Source organism: Dendrobates tinctorius, unplaced genomic scaffold, assembly GCF_039654945.1.
Source record: "Dendrobates tinctorius isolate UK_male_01 unplaced genomic scaffold, ASM3965494v1 ptg000048l, whole genome shotgun sequence".
Taxonomy (NCBI): Eukaryota; Metazoa; Chordata; class Amphibia; order Anura; family Dendrobatidae; genus Dendrobates; species Dendrobates tinctorius.
Genome location: NW_027361716.1, coordinates 7,532,501 through 7,540,000, shown reverse-complemented (window position 1 = coordinate 7,540,000; position 7,500 = coordinate 7,532,501). Strand labels below are relative to the sequence as shown.

Below are 7,500 nucleotides of genomic sequence, written 5' to 3'. Positions count from 1 at the left end.
CATTCACAGTTTAAAGCTTTTCCCTCTTCATAATGTGGATTTGGAGTCAGTCATCTCCAAAAACATCCTTAAAAATAATCCAAAAATGCTGAGAAGACTGAACATAATCATTTCCAAGTAAAAAAGTCTTGATGTTCATTTGATTAGGCTTTGGAGCGTCTATTAAACATCTCAAGTTTCCAAAAATGTCCAGCGGTTAACTGAAATTACCATATCAATCTTCAGCTATTTTTCACTTTGAACAGCTCCATACCTTTAATACAAGTCAACGGTAAGGTTCGAAAGACCCTATAAAGGGTCCTGATTGACTTTTGTATGCTACAAAAAAAGCCACAAAACACATTCAAAAGACGCCGAAAAGAATTTTTAGAAAAACACCACCAAAAATGTTTATAAGGCACTTTAGGAAATTCTGGAAAACACAAGAAAAGATGGCTTAGAGAAAAATCAAAAACACTTCCTGAAGCCATTTTGGCTTCAAATCCTTGTCAGATTCACCCACTTGGAAAGAGTGTTATGTGAATATTGACTCAAGTCACAGAGTATGAGATTGCTTGGTATGACATAGACAATGAGTGACATAGACAATTTTAATTTTTGCTAATCCTACTTGATTGACAGCTTTGACCATGGTATTCCATGAATCCTTGAACTTTTTTTTGTCTTTTATTATGTGGATTTTAAATTGCTTGTTTCATCATAAACATTGGGCATCGTCGATCTGAGTGCAGATGGAAAAATTGAAATGTGTGCCCAGGTTCCACTGAGATTTGAATTCAGATAACAGGATTCAAAGTCCAAAGGGAAACCATTAAACCATGGAACCAAACATTACACAGTCATGGCTGCGGCTTGTTGTGCTGAATAAAGCATATGAAATCGTGAACGATGGCGAAAACAGGCTCCAAAGCTGCAGTGCAAATCTGCAATCATACACAATGGTAAATTGATATCTTATAACCTTTCATTCCACAAATTTACCAACATTTCCACGATATCACAGCTAGGACAGTTTGAAATGTTGATGAAAAGTGGCTAGTAAAAAGATTGCTGTATCTGTTACTTGCAAAAAGTGTGAAAAAAATAAATTGCAAAACTTATACTGTTAGAAAACTGTTCATCCAGTAGTCGATAAAGATTAGCATTGCATGGTAAAAGGCTTCATCTGAGAGATAATTTAAGGTTTGTGCAAATCAAAGTGCATGTCCCAGTCCATTAGCCAGGACAGCGGTCTGTGGCTGCTGGACAAGATCAAGAGAAAAACCTCTTACCTGATGGCACCCACGGTGCTTCTTTTGATTAGCGGCAAGTCACACATGTAATGTTGCTCCAGAATAGATTATCTAAAGAACAGTCAAAGATAAAGTCAGTTTGGTCCTAGAAACTCGCTCCATCACAGATCACTGTCATGGGGAATAGACTAGTAAACATGCAAATTGAACAACAAAGATAAAAGGTAAAAAAGTTATTGAAACATAGACGTAGTCGGCAGGATTTGAACCTGCGCGGGGAGACCCCAATGGATTTCAAGTCCATCGCCTTAACCACTCGGCCACGACTACTCGGATGTCAAGCTGTTATGAGCTTCACACATGTTTTCTAATAGCACCATGATCACGCTCAGTGATCAACCCTCTGGAAGACATCTCAGAAAATGAAAAGAAAATACAAGGTCTCAGTAAAATGCAAAAATCTGATTTAAAGTCATCATCAATTGGAACCATTCGCAGTTTAAAGCTTTTCCCTCTTCATAATGTGGATTTGGAGTCAGTCAGCTCCAAAAACATCCTTAAAAATAATCCAAAAATGCTGAGAAGACTGAACATAATCATTTCCAAGTAAAAAAGACTTGATGTTCATTTGATCAGGCTTTGGAGCATCTATTAACCATCACAAGTTTCCAAAAATGTCCAGCGGTTAACTGAAATTACCATATCAATCTTCAGATGTTTTTCACTTTGAACAGCTCCATACCTATAATACAAGTCAACGGTAAGGTTCGAAAGACCCTATAAAGGGTCCTGATTGACTTTTGTGTGCTACAAAAGAAGCCACAAAACACATTCAAAAGACGCCGAAAATAATTTTTAGAAAAACACCACCAAAAATGTTTATAAGGCACTTTAGGAAATTCTGGAAAACACAAGAAAAGATGGCTTAGAGAAAAATCAAAATATTCAGGATTGAGAGTCCTCAGTAGTTGATACCTTTTAATGGCTAACTGAAAAGATGGTAACACATTGCAAGCTTTCGAGACTACTCAGGTCTCTTCATCAGGCTAGACTAATACAAAATCTGAAGTCACATATTTATGCACAATACAGCCTAGAAAAAATGCAATAGATAAGACAAGTGACGTGAAGCAGAACTATCAATATGGGAGAGGGAGAAACATAAATATAAACATTGGACCAGTTCATAGATAAGGAGTCTGGATGTTTTATGGTCCTCTGATTGGGGTCTAGTTCTGTGTTGCCCCGCAAGGTTTTAAAAGGAAATTCCTTAATTGATGTAAAAAGACATAAATCCATGCGACACATTCATTCCAGCACTGAGAGTGTCAAAGTTCGTCATAAATTTGTACTCCCAAACTCGTCTCTCTCTCTGAGATGTGAAGTTACCTTTCAATACCAGTAATTTCATATCCATGCTGCTGTGCTCAGGGATACAGAAATGTTTTGCCACAGGTAGATCCATTCTTTTTTCTCTTATTGTGTGACGATGAGCATTCATCCTTGTTCTAAGCTTTTGCCCTGTCTCCCCCACATACAGACCCCCAGTTGGACATTTAGTACAAATAATTAAGTACACCACATTAGATGTAATGCAGGTGAAAGTACCTGGGATCTTGTAGTCCTTATGTGAATTGGGGATCTTTATCTTGTCCGTGGTCATTATAAATGGACAGGTTTTACATTTTTTCTGGTTGCAAGGAAAGGTTCCTCCAGCTGTTGGAGAGGACAGGGAGATTCTGACAATGATGCTTCTTAAATTTGGGGGCTGCCTAAAACACAGAAGTGGGGGGTCTGGAAAAATGGATTTTAATCGGGCATCTTTTTGTAGTAAAGGTTGTAATTTCCGTGCAGCTCCCCTGAGCACCTCCAGATTTGGGTTGTAGGTGACTACTAGAGGCACTCGGTTATTTTCTTCTTTAGCTTTGTAATGTAGCAGGTGATTCCTTGACAATCTGGTGGCTCTTGTAATTTGGTTTTCAATTGTTCTTGGATGGTAACCCTGATTCAAAAAGGTCTTTTTGAGACGACCAAGGTGTTTGTCTCTATCCATGGGGTTGGAACATATACGATTGTATCTGATGGCTTGGCTATAGATAATAGAGTTCTTTATGTGTTTTGGATGGAAACTGTCCCATTTAAGGTATGTTGGACGGTCGATTGGCTTCTGATACAGGGATGTCTCTATTTCATTGTTTTTTAGCTTAATGATGGTGTTAATAATGATGGCTTAATGCAATGTGTTACCATCTTTTCAGTTAGCCATTAAAAGGTATCAACTACTGAGGACCCTCAATCCTGAATATTTTTCTATCCACTGGCTAACACGGTACAAAGATATACATCTTTCCTGTAGAAAAATCAAAAACACTTCCTGAAGCCATTTTGGCTTCAAATCCTTGTCAGATTCACCCACTTGGAAAGAGTGTTATGTGAATATTGACTCAAGTCACAGAGTATGAGATTGCTTGGTATTACATAGACAATGAGTGACATAGACAATTTTAATTTTTGCTAATCCTACTTGATTGACAGCTTTGACCATGGTATTCCATGAATCCTTGAACTCTTTTTTTGTCTTTTATTATGTGGATTTTAAATTGCTTGTTTCATCATAAACATTGGGCATCGTCGATCTGAGTGCAGATGGGAAAATCGAAAAGTGTGCCCAGGTTCCACTGAGATTTGAACTCAGATCACAGGATTCAAAGTCCAGAGTGCTAACCATTACACCATGGAACCAACCATTACACAGTCATGGCTGCGGCTTGTTGTGCTGAATAAAGCATATGAAAGCGTGAACGATGGCGAAAACAGGCTCCAAAGCTGCAGTGCAAATCTGCAATCATACACAATGGTAAATTGATATCTTATAACCTTTCATTCCACAAATTTACCAACATTTCCACGATATCACAGCTAGGACAGTTTGAAATGTTGATGAAAAGTGGCTAGTAAAAAGATTGCTGTATCTGTTACTTGGAAAAAGTGTGAAAAAAATAAATTGCAAAACTTATACTGTTAGAAAACTGTTCATCCAGTAGTTGATAAAGATTAGCATTGCATGGTAAAAGGCTTCATCTGAGAGATAATTTAATGTTTGTGCAAATCAAAGTGCATGTCCCAGTCCATTAGCCAGGACAGCGGTCTGTGGCTGCTGGACAAGATGAAGAGAAAAACCTCTTACCTGATGGCACCCACGGTGCTTCTTTTGATTAGCGGCAAGTCGCACATGTAATGTTGCTCCAGAATAGATTATCTAAAGAACAGTCAAAGATAAAGTCAGTTTGGTCCTAGAAACTCGCTCCATCACAGATCACTGTCATGGGGAATAGACTAGTAAACATGCAAATTGAACAACAAAGATAAAAGGTCAAAAAGTTATTGAAACATAGACGTAGTCGGCAGGATTTGAACCTGCGCGGGGAGACGCCAATGGATTTTTAGTCCATCGCCTTAACCACTCGGCCACGACTACTCGGACGTCAAGCTGTTATGAGTTTCACACATGTTTTCTAATAGCACCATGATCAAGCTCAGTGATCAACACTCTGGAAGACATCTCAGAAAATGAAAAGAAAATACAAGGTCTCAGTAAAATGCAAAAATCTGATTTAAAGTCATCATCAATGGGAACCATTCACAGTTTAAAGCTTTTCCCTCTTCATAATGTGGATTTGGAGTCAGTCATCTCCAAAAACATCCTTAAAAATAATCCAAAAATGCTGAGAAGACTGAACATAATCATTTCCAAGTAAAAAAGACTTGATGTTCATTTGATCAGGCTTTGGAGCGTCTATTAAACATCTCAAGTTTCCAAAAATGTCCAGCGGTTAACTGAAATTACCATATCAATCTTCAGCTGTTTTTCACTTTGAACAGCTCCATACCTTTAATACAAGTCAACGGTAAGGTTCGAAAGACCCTATAAAGGGTCCTGATTGACTTTTGTGTGTTACAAAAAATGCCACAAAACACATTCAAAAGACGCCGAAAAGAATTTTTAGAAAAACACCACCAAAAATGTTTATAAGGCACTTTAGGAAATTCTGGAAAACACAAGAAAAGATGGCTTAGAGAAAAATCAAAAACACTTCCTGAAGCCATTTTGGCTTCAAATCCTTGTCAGATTCACCCACTTGGAAAGAGTGTTATGTGAATATTGACTCAAGTCACAGAGTATGAGATTGCTTGGTATGACATAGACAATTTTAATTTTTGCTAATCCTATTTGATTAACAGCTTTGACCATGGTATTCCATGAATCCTTGAACTCTTTTTTTGTATTTTATTATGTGGATTTTAAATTGCTTGTTTCATCATAAACATTGGGGACCGTCGATCTGAGTGCAGATGGAAAAATCGAAATGTGTGCCCATGTCCCACTGACATTTGAACTCAGATCACAGGATTCGAAGTCCAGAGTGCTAACCATTACACCATGGAACCAACCATTACACAGTCATGGCTGCGGCTTGTTGTGCTGAATAAAGCATATGAAATCGTGAACGATGGCGAAAACAGGCTCCAAAGCTGCAGTGCAAATCTGCAATCATACACAATGGTAAATTGATATCTTATAACCTTTCATTCCACAAATTTACCAACATTTCCACGATATCACAGCTAGGACAGTTTGAAATGTTGATGAAAAGTGGCTAGTAAAAAGATTGCTGTATCTGTTACTTGGAAAAAGTGTGAAAAAAATAAATTGCAAAACTTATACTGTTAGAAAACTGTTCATCCAGTAGTTGATAAAGATTAGCATTGCATGGTAAAAGGCTTCATTTGAGAGATAATTTAAGGTTTGTGCAAATCAAAGTGCATGTCCCAGTCCATTAGCCAGGACAGCGGTCTGTGGCTGCTGGACAAGATGAAGAGAAAAACCTCTTACCTGATGGCACCCACGGTGCTTCTTTTGATTAGCGGCAAGTCGCACATGTAATGTTGCTCCAGAATAGATTATCTAAAGAACAGTCAAAGATAAAGTCAGTTTGGTCCTAGAAACTCGCTCCATCACAGATCACTGTCATGGGGAATAGACTAGTAAACATGCAAATTGAACAACAAAGATAAAAGGTCAAAAAGTTATTGAAACATAGACGTAGTCGGCAGGATTTGAACCTGCGCGGGGAGACGCCAATGGATTTTTAGTCCATCGCCTTAACCACTCGGCCACGACTACTCGGACGTCAAGCTGTTATGAGTTTCACACATGTTTTCTAATAGCACCATGATCAAGCTCAGTGATCAACACTCTGGAAGACATCTCAGAAAATGAAAAGAAAATACAAGGTCTCAGTAAAATGCAAAAATCTGATTTAAAGTCATCATCAATGGGAACCATTCACAGTTTAAAGCTTTTCCCTCTTCATAATGTGGATTTGGAGTCAGTCATCTCCAAAAACATCCTTAAAAATAATCCAAAAATGCTGAGAAGACTGAACATAATCATTTCCAAGTAAAAAAGACTTGATGTTCATTTGATCAGGCTTTGGAGCGTCTATTAAACATCTCAAGTTTCCAAAAATGTCCAGCGGTTAACTGAAATTACCATATCAATCTTCAGCTGTTTTTCACTTTGAACAGCTCCATACCTTTAATACAAGTCAACGGTAAGGTTCGAAAGACCCTATAAAGGGTCCTGATTGACTTTTGTGTGTTACAAAAAATGCCACAAAACACATTCAAAAGACGCCGAAAAGAATTTTTAGAAAAACACCACCAAAAATGTTTATAAGGCACTTTAGGAAATTCTGGAAAACACAAGAAAAGATGGCTTAGAGAAAAATCAAAAACACTTCCTGAAGCCATTTTGGCTTCAAATCCTTGTCAGATTCACCCACTTGGAAAGAGTGTTATGTGAATATTGACTCAAGTCACAGAGTATGAGATTGCTTGGTATGACATAGACAATTTTAATTTTTGCTAATCCTATTTGATTAACAGCTTTGACCATGGTATTCCATGAATCCTTGAACTCTTTTTTTGTATTTTATTATGTGGATTTTAAATTGCTTGTTTCATCATAAACATTGGGGACCGTCGATCTGAGTGCAGATGGAAAAATCGAAATGTGTGCCCATGTCCCACTGACATTTGAACTCAGATCACAGGATTTAAAGTCCAGAGTACTAACCATTACACCATGGAACCAACCATTACACAGTCATCACTGCGGCTTGTTGTGCTGAATAAAGCATATGAAATCGTGAACGATGGCGAAAACAGGCTCCAAAGCTGCAGTGCAAATCTGCAATCATACACA

At 37.9% G+C, this 7,500-nt stretch overlaps 4 non-coding genes across 4 annotated transcripts; all 4 read right to left on the bottom strand.

Annotated features, from left to right (window-relative positions):
- Window positions 1-1,480: 1,480 nt before the first annotated feature.
- On the bottom strand, window positions 1,481-1,562 carry TRNAS-UGA (transfer RNA serine (anticodon UGA)). Its single transcript has one exon. It is a non-coding gene; the product is annotated as a tRNA-Ser (tRNA).
- Window positions 1,563-3,902: 2,340 nt separating this feature from the next.
- TRNAQ-UUG (transfer RNA glutamine (anticodon UUG)) lies at window positions 3,903-3,974 on the bottom strand. The gene has a single exon. It is a non-coding gene; the product is annotated as a tRNA-Gln (tRNA).
- Window positions 3,975-4,628: 654 nt separating this feature from the next.
- On the bottom strand, window positions 4,629-4,710 carry TRNAF-AAA (transfer RNA phenylalanine (anticodon AAA)). The gene has a single exon. It is a non-coding gene; the product is annotated as a tRNA-Phe (tRNA).
- A 1,625-nt stretch (window positions 4,711-6,335) lies between these two features.
- Window positions 6,336-6,417, bottom strand: TRNAF-AAA (transfer RNA phenylalanine (anticodon AAA)). The gene has a single exon. It is a non-coding gene; the product is annotated as a tRNA-Phe (tRNA).
- Window positions 6,418-7,500: the final 1,083 nt, after the last annotated feature.